The sequence below is a fragment of the Lissotriton vulgaris genome, chromosome 10 (genome assembly GCF_964263255.1).
Source record: "Lissotriton vulgaris chromosome 10, aLisVul1.2, whole genome shotgun sequence".
In the NCBI taxonomy this organism is placed as follows: domain Eukaryota; kingdom Metazoa; phylum Chordata; class Amphibia; order Caudata; family Salamandridae; genus Lissotriton; species Lissotriton vulgaris.
In genome coordinates, this window is record NC_141698.1 from 910,990,049 (window position 1) to 911,005,799 (window position 15,751).

The 15,751-nt window shown below is 45.4% G+C and overlaps 1 pseudogene; it reads right to left on the minus strand.

Moving 5' to 3' along the window:
* Positions 1–1,624: 1,624 nt before the first annotated feature.
* Positions 1,625–1,870, minus strand: LOC147688999 (Nuclear RNase P; annotated as a pseudogene).
* Positions 1,871–15,751: the final 13,881 nt, after the last annotated feature.

Here is a 15,751-nt window from a genome sequence, read left to right on the forward strand (position 1 = left end):
GGGCATATTACCAAGCAATAGCGATAATTATCGCTAATGCTTGGTTAGAGACAAAAAATTACCACAGAGCTGAAGCGATTTTTATCGCAGATAAACCTTGGTATTACCAAGGTTTATCGCAAATGCGATAAAAATCGGCCGCAATGCATGAATATCGCTGAAAAGTCAGCGATATTCATGCATTACTGAGCTAATGCTCTTAGCCATGTTATCCACCTCCCATTGGATAACATGGCTAAGAACTGCTCAGGGCAGGTGTTATCTTTTGGAGAAATTCGCGCTTAGCGCGAATATCTCCATAAGTTGGTAATAGGAGATAGCGATGTTAGCGGCTGTTTCCAGTCACTATCATCTTGGCACGCCCACTTTGCATGTCACTAGTGATAAATATCACTGACATGCAAAGTGGGGCCCAAGATGGTCGCTATCTCCTACTAGCTGTCGCTAACTGGTGTTAGCGACAGCTAGGTAATAGGGAGATAATTTTATCTCCGCTTTCTTGGCTTTTAAAGCCAAAAAAGCGGAGATAAACCCCCTTGATAATATGCCCCTGTGTTTGTTGTTTCCTGCTTTACAAATTACCCCTTGCGTGATCGGGCCCTAGGCTTATCTAATCAACCAAAAGGTGACAAACGCTTCTCTAAAAGTTTCGACTACGCCTCTTTTCGTGAACAAGTGATTCAAGGTCATGTACATTGTCCTCTTCGTTTGCACGTCATGTACCTTTACACTTCACACGTCTACCACCTGATGGCTTCTTCCCTGTTTACTTTTGTGTGTGCTGAGTGTAAGTTTGTCTCCATACAGACCCGCTTGAGCAAGGTTGACACTATTTACACAACAGGCGTTAGAATCAGAGAACTCTACCTGATTTGTACATTATGCACTATTTCACACATAAATCATACAAGTACCTCATAAAGGACAATTGTAAAACGTACGTGTTGCTTTTAATTACATTCTGAAATGTCTTGTTTGGGTCCCGAGCCAAAAGCCGCAGGGTAAGAGCAGCAGAGCACACCCACGGATTCCGAGCACACAAACATTGCACAAGAGGACATTCATTAGGAGATTAACATTACATAACGAGGCCACATATTAACAAGCATTTGCAATGCAATAGGTCTCGTATTTTATAAACTTTGAGCTATTGGTTTTGTAAATGGCAACGCCTGTTTTATGTGCTGTTTTTTTTAAACACATAAATAAAAGGCATTGTCATTTACAACGCCAATAGCTTAAAATCTCGGAATTTGGAGACCTCTTTCATTGCAAATGTTTGTTCAGGACTTGTGCTCTAGCATAGCAGTCACACCGGAAGCCACTTCCTAAACAAAGCGCATCACAATGCAAGCCACGTCCAAAGCCTGAGGCTGCACCAGCATTAGAGCCTGTGATAAATGTGACGAGGCAACAAATCAACTGAGAGCCGAGACGCAGTTCGTCTCTTGTTCCAAGAGCCCATAAACGATCCGTGCTATGAAAACATATTTGCCACGCAAATCATGCAACAATTGTCTGATAGGATAAGGTGTTATACTTCACCGCTTTGAGTATGGTAAAGTTTTAAAGAACCAAATACCATTCAATGAAAAGCGGGAGGACAGTAGTCTGAAGTGGGTTATTACGAGGCGCCTTTGCCTCACCCCAGCCATTGGACTCAGAGGGGTGCCAGCCGCGAACCCCCTGCAATGCCCGCAGGGTGTTAAGCATCAGCAGTGCCAAATACACAGTCACGCCTCTCCTGCCGCCCACTTTGGGCCCTTAGTCTCTGGGACTCGCTCCCCTTTTCAGGAGATGCCTCTGCACGTGACCCCAGTCACGAGCTTCCTCCATTACGCAAATAGCAAACACTACTTTACATATGGCTGCATTAAATATGCTTGGCAACCGAGGATTCTTTCATTATTTTGAATTTAGAGGGGGATTGTGTGAAAATGTACTAAAGATGGACAATAAATGTTCCATGCGAATGAAATACAGTGTATAAAACGCGCACTACCAATTCGCAACTTGCCGGTTTCACCATGGAAACCGCTAATAGCTCGGGACTCCTAATATGTAAATCAAGCTCTAACTTTAAACCTATCACTTGCCCAAACCTCGCCCCCGTTCATGGACCTGTAGAAAGTCCATCTTGGAAAAGTTGGATTCCAAGGTATCTAATCCTAGAGGAGCAAATTGCATTCAGTGCTTCATGTCTTCTGTAAAGCAAAAACACAAAGTTCAGTAAATAACATTAATCCGCTAACTAGAGCAGAGTCAGATTTCAATGGAGCTCTGTAGCCTGATGACCAAGGTATGATGTATCTAGAATTCTATCTTCCTCCAAGAAATACAAAACTACACGTTTGGTTGATATGACTAAAGAGCTGGTACATGTATCTTGATTGCCAGGGCCGGACTGGTAAATCCGAGCACCAGGCAATCCCCTGGTAGGCTGCATGGGGTGTGGGCCGGTTTTGGGACAGGGGGCCGGTTCTGTTTTCTGTGCTGGCAGCTGCCCCCTCTCCCCCTCTCTTCCTATTATTCCCTTTCTTTCTGTCTTGCTCCTCACTTACTGAAAGCTGTGACTTGAATAAATGGTTCACCACCTCTCTTTCCTTCTTTCTTTTGGTTGCATCCTTGTGAAATGGATACAAAAAAGAAAAACACTTGCAGGAAATGCCCTTTTTCTGAAATTTTTCTATTCCAAAGTGCAGCCTTGGAATGGAGAGAAATAAAAGGTTTTAAATATGAAAAATAAATACATAACTAAAAAAAGCAAGACAGAGTGGTTGCAAAGTGGCCAGATTGGTTTTATTCACATCCAAACACATTAGCCTCACTTTACAGACTTTGCAGTGAAGCGCTACTTTTGTTTTCTCGTCGTTCTTTGAACAGCACTGCTGTCCCCAGGTAGGGAAGTGCACCATTACTGGATGTATTGCAATACCTGGTTGATGGGTGGATTGGAAAACAAAATTTGTACCATGGCTCTGTGTTTATGTATGTAGTCTTTTTAAACCAGACTGCTTACGTTTTGTAAGGATATAAGCAATGGAAATTGAAACTGTTCCCTTCGGGGCCCTGTAGTCATGTCCTTAACTTTTTAGGTAAAACCACTCACTGATTTCTGAATAGTGAGTGAGAGATCGTTAAGGTAACCATGTTCTTTCTGCTTACATTTCACATGCTTTACTTAATCTTTCATTCCCTATGAGTGTGTGCTTTTACATAAAAAAAATTAGGCAGCATATTACTCTTATCAAGTGCATAATTTGAATTGAGCCACATCCAAGTGTTTATAGTGCGTCACAATTAGGTTGTAGCTAAAGGCAGTGCGAGTTTCTCTCAGTGTGGCAGTATGGTGTTCAGTGGGGGAGAGGATGTGACACTATAGCCAGAGCTGTCGAATTTAGAACTGGGGAACCAGTTTCAGCCTTCATGGCCAGTCCACCAGACCACTATACTGAGGGAGCATATTACCATGCTAGACCTTAGAGGGCCCCACTATACCTCAGAAGGCCTGATGTCTTAGCACAAGCAGATGTACCCTAGTGGTGTCAATTGTGGGTTAACCTTGAAGGCCTGTCCACCACAATCCATACTGAAGTTTATCTCCAGTCCTGCGGGCAGGCCTACGAAGCAGCACACCCAATGGCAACAGTGATCCAGTCACTGTGACTCTGTCACTTAGGTCACATGAATCTTGAGCAGGCTAGGGTGGTACAAACTGTGTGACCGCACTGGGTACCTAATTCGGGTGGGTGCGTAGTGTTTGCAAGCATATTATGGTTTAAAAAAACTTGCTGCCTCCTTCATTGCCTCCAGCAATTTTCAGCATCAATGAAAATGTCATGATAAGTACGGTGATTAATGTTCTTCCTAGAGAGAGATCAGAGTTTTGTCTAGTAGAAGGGTTGACTCATTGAAATGTAGCACAGAGGGTCAATGTGCCTGCTACAAAGAGCATGCAGATCACAAAGTGCACATAATGTTAACTAGGTTAGTAGATTACTGCTTTTGTCAGAGCGATCCTTTTGTTACTTGCAGTTTATAAGTTAAAATCCTAGCGTAGAACGGTGAGCTATTAAACTATACTGCCTACTAGTATGGTTGTCATGTGGCTTCTACACCTTGTAGCCCGTTGTCTTATGTAACATTTCCCATACAGTGATTTACACACATAGAAATGATTGTCTCTGTGTAGTGTGTGTGATGTACAGTGCTCTAACACCGTACACTGGTACGGCGCTGTAAGTCAAATTAAATGCATCTGAGAGAGTGTGATTATGGAGACTTGCGGGGGACTGTTAACGGGTGGTAGTGAGGGAGTACGAGGCTTAGGTGATTATTGGGGGCACCAACAAACATTGTTGCACAGGGCGCCTGCAGCACTAAAGCCGACCCGGCCATCGAGGCCAGTCCGCCTCACCCATTGATACCTCCATTGGCCTTTTTTCAGCAGCAGTAGCTCCAACTCACCAAGGATCAGCAATGCAGGATTTGCACGCACACCAAACTAAGTTTGCAAACTTCACAGTCTCTCTGCTTCATGCACAAGCACTTTTAACATGTGCTACCTGCTCTGGAGTCACTGGAATTATACAGCAATGGGAGACAAAATGATGCTGCAATGTTGACTAAATTATGCAACAAAAACAAAGGCTGCAGCGTAATGCAATATATTTTCTTATACTTTATTATTTAGACATTTTACACATGTTAAGTTTCTGCAAAGATTCTCCCTCATTAATATCAGTATAATATACAAATGCAGCAGTGGGAAAGGTGATCAGTCAACCTTTGCAAAGGGCTGTCCACTTTGCAACAACTCAAGTCATGTTTTTTAGTAACTTTTTATCCATTTGACCTACAAAAATGATTAGTTAAAACTGTAAGATTACGCAGTGGATGATGTATTATGTGGCAAATATGGCAGAGCCATAATTATATAGAAAACAATTGCAAACTAGGATATTTTGCCATTCATGTTTGAACTGCTCTTGTGGAAGAAGGGAGGAGAAGTGCTAATGAGAGAAGTTGCATGGCTTGGAGACAAATGGGTTGTGATTTCACTTTTAAACGTATTTGGGACATTGTGTGATTGCAAATATATCCCACTTTGTGAATGTATTTAAATGCCAAATACTCCTATTAAACCTTAAATAATCAAGTGTATCCATTGGTTGAATTAAATAACACAATAAGCTGTATCTGGTCGGTAAAATGAAAAACAAATACTAAAAATTGGGATGTTTGGCACATTCTGGCCACACTTCTGACTCCACCCACTGATCCAATCCTTGGGTTATCCCTACCCTCGGAGTCTCTGTTCACAGTTCCCCAACTTTTTCCCCCACTGATTAAAAACCACCTGACCTGACTATGGACTATGATGACGTTCGTATAGTTGTAGATGCACACAGTGCACAGATGTCTCCGCCTCCGCGCGCTGAGGTTATACAGGTAGTTTCACCTTAGGGTGGGGTCTCTGTTGCCTGGTGACCCTCATCATGACAAGCGCATTAAAAATTGTGCGTGACTCTGAGGCAGGCATCTCAGAGGCCAGAGACAGGACTGGGAAATAGAGGCCCGCAGGTGAGTCTAATTACGACTGGATGCCAGCCGTTTAAATTGCATGCAATGCAAATGCTATCCAGTATAACGCTTAGGCCGCCCCACGCCATGCTGGAGGCAATGAGACAGGCACAGGCATCCGGTTGAGACAAACAGCGTCATTGTTGTGGCTTGCCGTGTTTTGTTATGCTGGCTTTGTAATCGGTCAGCATGGCTCTAACTTCAGAGAATAATGAAAGGACTGCTTGGCAAAGAGGTGTTCAGTTATAAAGGGATGTGAGTCACATCAATATATTCAATGTATGCAAAATTTCACGCATATTAATAAATTTAAAAAAAGCTTTTGTATATGTTTTCATTTATTTTAATGATTTGCATAGCGCTGACCTGACGCCTTTATGTCTCCCTGCAGCCAGGGGCCCAGCGTAGGCCCTTGAGGTGGTGTCGATCCACCTTTAAGGGCCCCCAGTTCAGCCTCCATACTGAGAATGTGTGTGAGGTATGAGAGTTTCAGTGGCCCCCTCAGGTCATTTTGCTGAGGGAGGGGGGTTTGCGTTGCACCACTATCTGCAGCTAGGTCAGTGTGATGAGTATCTATAGCGCTACCAAGAACCACGTGATTCCTCCTAGGCGTGTGGCTAGTGGGGACCTTAGTCCTGGGTATGAGGTGTGTGAGTGAGTGAGATAGCATCCCTCCTTTTTTAGCAGGTCAGTGTGTGACTAGAGATTTGCAATTTACCACCTCAGTTGTTTTTACAACAACATATCTTGCCGTGTTTCACAGTTCATGTGCTGATACTTGTAGCCTGTGTTCATAGAAGGAAAATCTAAACTACACAAGCAGCTTGTGTTCTTCTTGTCTATTTGATATTGCATTCTGGTAGCTGCAGTCCTGCATTTGTAAAAAGAAAATCAAAATAACAGTGTGCATTATTTATATCATGCTTGTACATTTAATATTGCATTCTGGTACTTGGAGTCTTGCATTTGTAAAATGGAAATGACATGTACAGTGTGTTTTATGCTATAATTGACCTAGGATGCATTTTGATACTTGTGGTCCCTCATTTGTAAAACGAAAACCAGCAGAACATGTACTCGGTGTGTACTATATAATATATGCACTCCTGCATTTATAAAATGAAAATAAAAGCAACATGTACAGTTTGTAGTTTTGTAGCATATCTGTGCTTGATAGATTTCACTCTGGTACTTACAGAACCAGAATGAAACTCGAAATTACATGAAATTTTTATATCATACTTTCTCATGGGATATTGCTTTATGGAACTTGAATTCCTGCGTTTATAAAATGAAAATCAAAACTGCATGTGCAGTGTGCATTGTTGTATATAGGACTTCTGCAAGGCAGAGTGCATTCAGGTACTTGCAGTCCTGTATTTATTTTTATATTGGTGTTCTGTTCTGTTATTTTAAAGCGAAGCTTTTATAAAGAGAATTCTGACAACAGATGACGGTTGTAGTGTGTCCTCCCACGTCCGTGTGTGGAAAGTTGTTTTACTTCGTATGTTTAGCACGGACAGGGTACTGGCCATGATTGACTTGTTTATAGTCTGTGCAGATTAGGTGCTTGGGGTTATGTGCGTCTCAGTGGTTTAACATACTAGGCACTCTGCATGCTACATGCCCCACGATGAAGTGAAGGTGGCATTGGGTTTGTGCTCACACACTGCCAGGCCAGCAAACCTTGTGAAAGAAGATGCTTGGAGTGGGTCCTGCGAGAGGTGTACCCACATGTTAGGGGATGCTCACACATGCAAGGGCAGTCTGATGTGTGTACCACAGTGGGATGCCGACTGGTTCAGGGGTACACTGCTGCTGGAAGGGGATGGGAAAGAAAGTTGGTGGCACCAGGAAAAGCCACTTGGTAACTGGCATCATGTCAGCAGTACCCTATAAGCCCAAGTATGTGGGCACACATACAGAGACTAGATGTAGTGAGTGGTAGCTAATGAGGCGGCCAAAACACTGTGTCAAAAACATGTTTTGTCTTCATTTTTCTCATCACTGGTTGATGAAATTGTGATTCGCTTTGAAAAACAGACTTTAAATGACTCCTGCCCAGCGTGTTATGCTTTCACCCTATTGTGACCTTTTAGCCTCAGCACTTTGCATGAAAATCTAGACCCAGGCCCATAACTGGAAAAACAAAACTACATGTCCCAGAATGCAAGGTAATGTCTGGGAAACAAGAGTAGCGCCCGAACCCCCAAGTAGCGGTCGTGCGAGCTCGCTGCGCTCGCTCGCTAGGCGCCAGACCGGGTTTGGGCTGGCAAAATTTGCCAGGGCGCTTTCAGTTCCCAGTCCAGCAAGAAATACAAAACTACACATTTTATTGATATGACTAAAGAGTTGGTACACCGTTTACAGATGACACCATTTATAAAACAAGCGTTTGCATTCCTTTGATATGGTCAATAGCTGACAAATACCTTTCTATCTTTATTATTATTATTATTATGTTTGAGCTTGTAAAGCGCACTGTTACCCGGAGGTTTCCTGGCGCTGTGTAACGCTGGGGAACCCATCCTGGCTTTCCCTGTGGGATGGTCCCTGCTGGGAGTCCCCAAGGTGGAGCCTAGCATCCCCGGTGTTGGAGGGGCCGTTGTGGAGATTAGGCAAGCTAATGCCCAGAGTTGCCGAGTGGGACCCCTGATTAGAGTAGGCACCAAAGCGAGAATTATCGAGCCCGCTGACCAAAGTCCACGACCCTGCTGCGTCGGGAATTGAACCCTGGTCCCGGCTGACTTCTGCTCCCGGGTCTGCCGCCACTAACCAGTGAGCCACACCGCTCTACTTTTTCCCCTAAACTACTGGATAGAGCCTGTTGCTCTAGATGCTCTGTCATTGGTTCGTAACATGCTAGTACCTCTTCTATATCCATATCGTACGCTGTGTCCATATGTAACTCAGCCCGTTGAGGAAGGAGGTACAGGAGCACAAGTTTAATGAGCAAAACAGAGCTACGCCAGGGCTCAGAGGTGACATGACGGCCAACACCAGCTATGGGGCCGTTCTTCTGCCGAGAACCTGTACGTCAATGTCACCAGCTCCTAACAAAGATGCATGCATGGTGGCGACTCGCTAATAGCCGTGTATGCAGCACTGAGCATGCACTTAAATTGTTAGGGCAAGAAAGGCGCAACATTAGTATTTTCAGTAATCTTTTGAAAGACCTGCTAACTTTGAACAACAAGCATTTGCAATGCAATAGGATTCGCATTTACGCAAGACCGATTGAATTGGAAACTGGAGTATGGGGGTGCGGGGGGCAGGGGTGTGAGAAGGCATGAACAATGGGAGTCCGGTGGGGGGGTGAGAAGGCACGGACTGCGGGAAGAGGGAGAAGGCAGGGGCAGTAAGAGAACCTCATTAAAGAAAGCAGTGCTCACAATCTAAAAAATAAATACAGTGTGTTAGATTTGGGGGTCTCTAGTTGGCACAGGTAGGTATGTGTGACAAATAAGGACCCTCTCCTCTAGTCAGGAAAAGGGGATTACACTCCTAAAATAACCCCTGCTCATCCCCTTGGTAGCTTGGCACAAGCAGCAAGGCCTTATCTCAGAGGTGGTGTAAGTTAAGCAGTTGTGTCCACATACAGTTACCCAGTGACAACACTACAAATGGACACGACACAGGTTTTATATAAAAAATAAGTAGACTTTATATCGAGTTACCACAAGACCATAAACGACAAAAATACACAATAATATTACTTTAACATGGTAGATTTAAGCTTAGTTCAGTTCAGTTCTTAGACGCGACACTCTGCGTCAAAGTACCTTAAGTTGCATTGCGTCTCCACGAAAAGCAATGTCGCAGCAATGGGAAATGCAGCAAAGTTCAGATACAAAGAAATAAAGACGTGAAGATCTTCCAGATGCGGCATGCTTTTTCAGGGACGCGGTAGTTCTCGGTTCAATGCGTGGACTGCAGCGGCAACACCCTTGCGATGCAATGACAGCAGCTTCAGCAGCGACACTCTTCTCCCACGATGCGTGAAGCTTCCGCTCGATGCAACAAGTACATCGGCGACATCCAAGATGCGACAGCAGCAGCTCCAACGGCAGCGCGCTTCTCGGGGATGCGAGGTGCTCTTGGTCGATGCGGTGCAGTGCGACAGTTCCAGAGGCGACACCCTTCTTCGGAGTTGCGATGGCAGGCACAGCGACGGCTACATGCTCCGAGCTCGTTGCGAGATTCTTCTCCTGATGCAGTGCAGTGCAACAACTACAGCGGCGACACCCTCCTTTGGAGTTGCGACGGCAGGCACAGCGACGGCGACACACTTCTCCTCTTTCAGTCGCGCTTCCAGCTCCTTGCGACACGCAGTTCCTCAGAAGCCCCAAAACAGCAGTAGGCACTTCCAAAGAACTCTGGGGAGTTGGGGGTGAAGTCTGTTGTCCCTGAGACTTCGGCAGGAGGCAATCTCCTTTCCAAGCCCTTGGAGATCCTTCACGAGTTGAAAGCAAAGTACACAAAGTTCCTTTCTCCTTACTTTGGCAGTAAGGCAACCACTGCAGACCAATCCCCCAAGCAGCACTTCGGGGAACACCCGTTACAACGAATGCATCGCATCGCAACGTGTGTTATCCCGACGCATCCTAATACATCGCAATCACAACTTAAACAGTATTATTTCAAGGAACAGTGGTCCCTAACAAGCAAAAAATAATAAAGATTCATATAGACCAAAATTGAAATCCATATAGTCTGTCCAGCCGGACAGGGTTTAATAACATGAATATAGGTATAGTCAATATATTCGTACAATATCAAAAGTGGGACTGCAATATAAACAGTGGCAAACAGGTGCCAATGTTTATTACTGAATAGTAATTAATTCATAACGTGTAATTAAGAAACAGGTGGCAATCGTGCAATTAAAAAACGGTGATTTCATTACTAAATGTGTAATTAAAAAACAGGTGGCAATATTAATAAGAAGCAGGTTCTTTAATGAACGATGACTTCCGGGAATATTAACAAGAAGCAGGTTCTTTAATGAACGACCAAGGTTCGCGCCTCCTATCAACGCCTCCAATCAAATTTATTTATGTGAATTCGCAGCCAATTCATGATTAATCGTTAATCATATGTAAATATCAATAAGAGACAGTTGCTAAGAACCAGGTGGCAATATTTAATAAACGATGATTTCATTACAAAACGTGTAATTAAGAAACAGGGGGCAATATTTAATCCTGAGTATTAATTAATTAATATTAATGAGAAGTGTCGACAAGACAGTGCTCAGCCTCGCAGATGTAAATATGTAAGAAGCAGGTGCCAATATTTAATCAAGAAACAGGTGGCAATATTAATAAGAAACAGGTGCCAAGAAGCAGGTGACAATATACGTGTAGTAGGTGGCAATATTTTATAAACAGTAGCTATGTTTTGGGGGGTGAATTCGCATCGAATTCACTTATATATGTTATAATTACCGCATCGATGATAGGGTGAGGATGTGGTCTTACGGCTAGCTCAGACGACTTTGAGGAAGTCAACCAAAGTTCGAGCCTCCTATCAACGCCTCGAATCAAGTTTATGTATGTGAATTCGCAGCCAATTCATAATTATTCATGGATCATATGTAAAAATTTATAAGAGACAGGTGCCAGTAACAACATGACGGGAAACGATGAATTTTTCACCAAATATACACTTACTAATTTGTATGTGTATTTTTTACACTTCTGATGGATGGGTGAGTATGGATGGATGTGCTGTAACCTGCTAAATATTCACGATGTAATGGGAAACGCTCACAAAATATATAACCTCGTGTCACAGGAAAATGTCATTGTTTTGTAAGGCAGGTTCAGGAAGAGAGACTAAGTGCCCGATATCCTGCGGCATCTCTCATGCTCCTTATCATCGAAATCCTATTTTCAAGCTCTCGGTCTGACTTCCTGGACAATGCGCAAAATAGCTGGCTGCAAGCAGAACCCCTACAGGGCTAACACTGCTGTAACCACGCTAACACAAATCCCAGACATGAATCAGAAGGAATTCCTTTCTCCACACCAATTTTGCAGCTTTCTGGCCTGCTGATGCACAACCAGATGCCCACCCCACAGCTTCGGTGGAACCAAGACCACTCTCCCTTGTGTTCAGTATGCAGATGTAACAGTGGCATAATACCGGATGTAGCCAATCAACTAGATAGCTACTCTGCCATCTTCAAATTGGTATCAAGGGCTGTGGCCATGTTGGAATACAAAACATGGCCATCGACTCACCCAAAGTCATCTCAATAGCTAGCTCGGATCAACAAGGAAGCAGGGGACTCCAAAAGCCACAATTATAATTTGTTGATGAGTCATCCTGGAACTCCAGAGATGAGGGGCGTGACTCTCCTAGACCCATCCAGGTATTATCTCATTCATGAAATCCTTAACAAGTGGGAGGTCAATTGACCAGGCGTGGCATTGGCTCAATGCGATTGTGAGTTCTGCCTAGAGAATGAGCAGGCTGTAAGTCTTACCCTATGCTTACCCTACTGTTTTTGGCCTGCATTTTGGCAAACGATTTATTAAACAAACGTTCTTTATTGCCTTGATTACAACAGCTAACAGTACTGTGTAGTGCAACACATTTTAAGTGCTTATGTATTGTAACTGTTCTTATGTAAAACACACTGTCACCCAATCAGGTATTGTTCGTGCTACATAGAACTGTGGATAAACAAATAAAAATCCACATATCAATCCTGGTTCTAGGAATTCGCGATTTTAGAGTCCCTTCATTAGTAACAGTTGATATTCTTCCTTCATGGTAAATGTTGTCTTTCAACACACAAACACATTTTAGCATTTCTAGGGGTATGTGAATGAGAATTAGATGACGTCATCTCGAAAAGCACAATGTTTTGCAGTAATTTGCCTGGTCACAGCTCCTAGCCTCCCTGAATAAAAAAAAGTGCACAATTGTTATTTTATCATGTTGCGGCAGTTGGGGGGGATAGGTGGTACCCATAGGGTCACACCTAAAAAAAAAAACGAAATAAAAAGAGAAGAGTTCGCGTTGGGGGGACGAGGGTGGAGGGTGTCAGTGGGGGCCAAGTGTTAGAGGCGGGTTCACACAGCAAATAGCAAAACCCGCGTTGTTTTGCCATGCAATTTAATGTTCGGCGGGGTAATGTACTGGCCAATGGAAAGCAATGCAATCGCATTGCAACTGATACCTATATGGAAGAAGGCGATGTAATGGTCTGTGCGAAGTGATAGGCGCGGGGTAAAAGCAGGCAATGACTGTGTCCGCGATGTAACGTCATACATCCAGCACTTCAGCTTGGGAATAGTCTTTCCTCAGTATCTTCAGGTTCCTCTCCTCAGTAAAGGTTTCTTCTTGTTGTCCAAAGTGATCTAATTTCATGGGATCAGGGTCCTAATAAATCCTTTGTTCTCAGGTTCCCAGCCTCCCCCTGAGAGAAAGCAAGGGGCCCCAACAGGTAGTCCTGTTCCCCAGGGGCCCCTGAAGTGTTACAAGTGTGGCGACCTGGGTCATAAGGTAAATGATACCAGGTGCCGCCTGTTTGGTAAACAAGCACCCACTGGTGCTCCTCCCCGGCAGATGGATAGTGCAGCCTTGGGGGAAGAGATAGATGTCCAAGGTGGGTGGGGTCCCGCACAGAAGACCACAGTCTGTTTAGGAGACTGGAGATGGTCTCAGAAGCCCAGCTGCCCAGGAACACTAAGAAATATGGGCAGCGAGTGACCATCAATGGTCAAAAGGGTAAGGCTCTAAGAGATACAGGAGCCAGTGTGACAGCTGTCAAGGGTCACCTGGTGCCTCAAGATCAGATTGTCCCTCATGCATTTTGCTGAGTTGTTAACGCCGACAACACAAAGAGTCATGGTCCAATGGCTCAGGTTCCCTTTGAGTGGGGCGGGTCTCTGGTACTCTTCAGCTAGCTGTGAGGCCCGCCATGCCTGTTGACTGTTTGTTGGGAAATTATTTGGAGAGCTCCCCTTGGGAAAAGGTGGAGAAAACAACTCATTTGAAGATGGTTGGACTGCCTGGCTGGGCGTGCTTGATCACCCTATCAATGCCAGCCAGTAGGGGTTCTCAAGAGGACCTGGAGCCTGAGAGGGAGGCCCAGGAACCTGCCGAAGAGAGGAGTGGTGGGGTGCGGGAAACCGGCCCCTGAAGTTCCCACAGCCCAGGAAGAGGTAGACTCTGAGGGGGATGCCCTAGAGCCTACCGGGGAGCAAGTAGCTGAACTGGGGAACCTGCCTAAGCTGACCCATTGCCACAAGAAGGAGGCCCCTCCAGGGAGGAATTTTGCAAGGAGTATAGAGAGTGCCTTTCTATTGTGGGCTTGCAGCAACAGGCTGCAAGCCAGGCAGCAGGTGATCAGTCAGGGTCACACTTGATTTACTGGGAGAATGGTCTTCTGTATAGTGAGCCTAAGGTTCCTGAACCTGGGTCAGGCCGTGTGCTTGTGGTACCCCAGAAGTTCAGAGCCTCCCTACTGGGGCTGGCTCATGATGTGCCCATAGCAGGACATTTGGGGCAGGACAGGACCTTTAAGAGGCTTGTCACCCACTTTCATTGGTCCCAAATGCGCAAGAGTTCTGATGCTCATTACTGGACTTGTCAAACTTTCCAGGTAAGTGGAAAGAGTGGGAAGAAGCACAAGGCTCCTCTCCAGCCATTCCCTGTGGTCAGTACCCCCTTCCTGGTAGGGATTGACATTGTGGGGCCACTGGACCCCGAGACAGCCATGGGCAACAGGTTCATCCTGGTCTTGGTGGACAATGCCACCCGGTACCCGGAAGCCATACCTCTGAGGACAGTGACTTCCCCGTGGTGGGATGAGCACTGATGGGAATTTTCTCCCGAGTGGGATTCCCTCATGAGGTAGTGTCTTTCCGGGGAACCAACTTCATTTCCAAGTATATGAAGTCACTGTGGCAGGAGTGTGGTGTAACCTACAAGTTCACCACTCCTAACCACCCCCAAGGAAATAGGCTGGTTGAAAGGTTCAACCGGACCCTGAAAGGCATGATTATGGGTCTTGTGGAACCCATGAGGCTTAAGTGGGATGTCCTCTTACCATGCCTGTTGTTTGCATACTGGGAGGTGCCACAGAAATCTCTAGGGTTCATTTCCTTTGAGCTTCTCTAAGGACACCCGGTCAGAGGACCTCTGAGTCTGGTTAAAAAAGGCTGGGAGAAATCTCCCAGGAAACCTCCACAAGATGTATCAGCTACATGCTGGCCTTCAGGAACCAGACTAGTTGTTTCAGGAAACTCACTGAGGTGAATCTGGACACCAGCCATCAGGAGATGAAGCGCTAGTATGACCAGAATGCCACTCTGGTAGAGCTTCAACCTGGCCAGAAAGTGTGTGTCATGGCCCCAGTGGAGCCCTGAATGCTCCAAGATAAGTGGACTAGACCATTTGAGGTTGTGGAGCACAAGAGTCCAGTTACCTACTTGGTGGACTTGCGGTCTCCTAGGAACCCCTTGAGGGTCCTACATGTCAACCGCCTTAAGCCCCACTGAGAGAGGTCTGAAGTGGGCATGCTCTTGGCAACAGATGCTGGGATGGAGGAGGAGACTGAGCCTCTTCCTGACCTCCTGTCAGCCTCAGAGCAAGATGGGTCAGTGGATGGTGTTAACCTCTCTTCCACCCTGACCCATGAGCAACAGAATGACTGCCACCAGTTGCTGGGACAGTTTCCTGATCTGTCCTCCCTGGTTCCTGGTGTCACAGATTGTTGTGTCAATGATGTGGACACGGGAGACAGCTTACCTGTGAAGCACAAGTCTTACAGGGTAACTGACAGGGTGAGGGCTTGCATCACAGAAGAGGTCTCAAAGATGCTTACGCTAATGGCGATTGAATCCTCCAGCAGTCCTTGGGCCAGCCCAGCGGTCTTGGTCCCGAAGGCTGCAGCGCCGGATGCCACACCCGAACTCCGGTTCTGTGTGGACTACCGAGGGCTCAATTCAGTCATAAAGACTGACGCACACCCCACCCCCAGAGCTGATGAGCACATTTGACTTAATGTCTTGGAACTGGCAGATCACCTTGACTGATGGGGTAAAGGAGAGGTCAGCATTCTCCACAGCAGATGGGCATTTCCAGTTCTGTGTTATACCCTTTCTGATGAAGAATGCCCCTGCCACCTTTTGGAGGTTGGTCAACCAGGTAT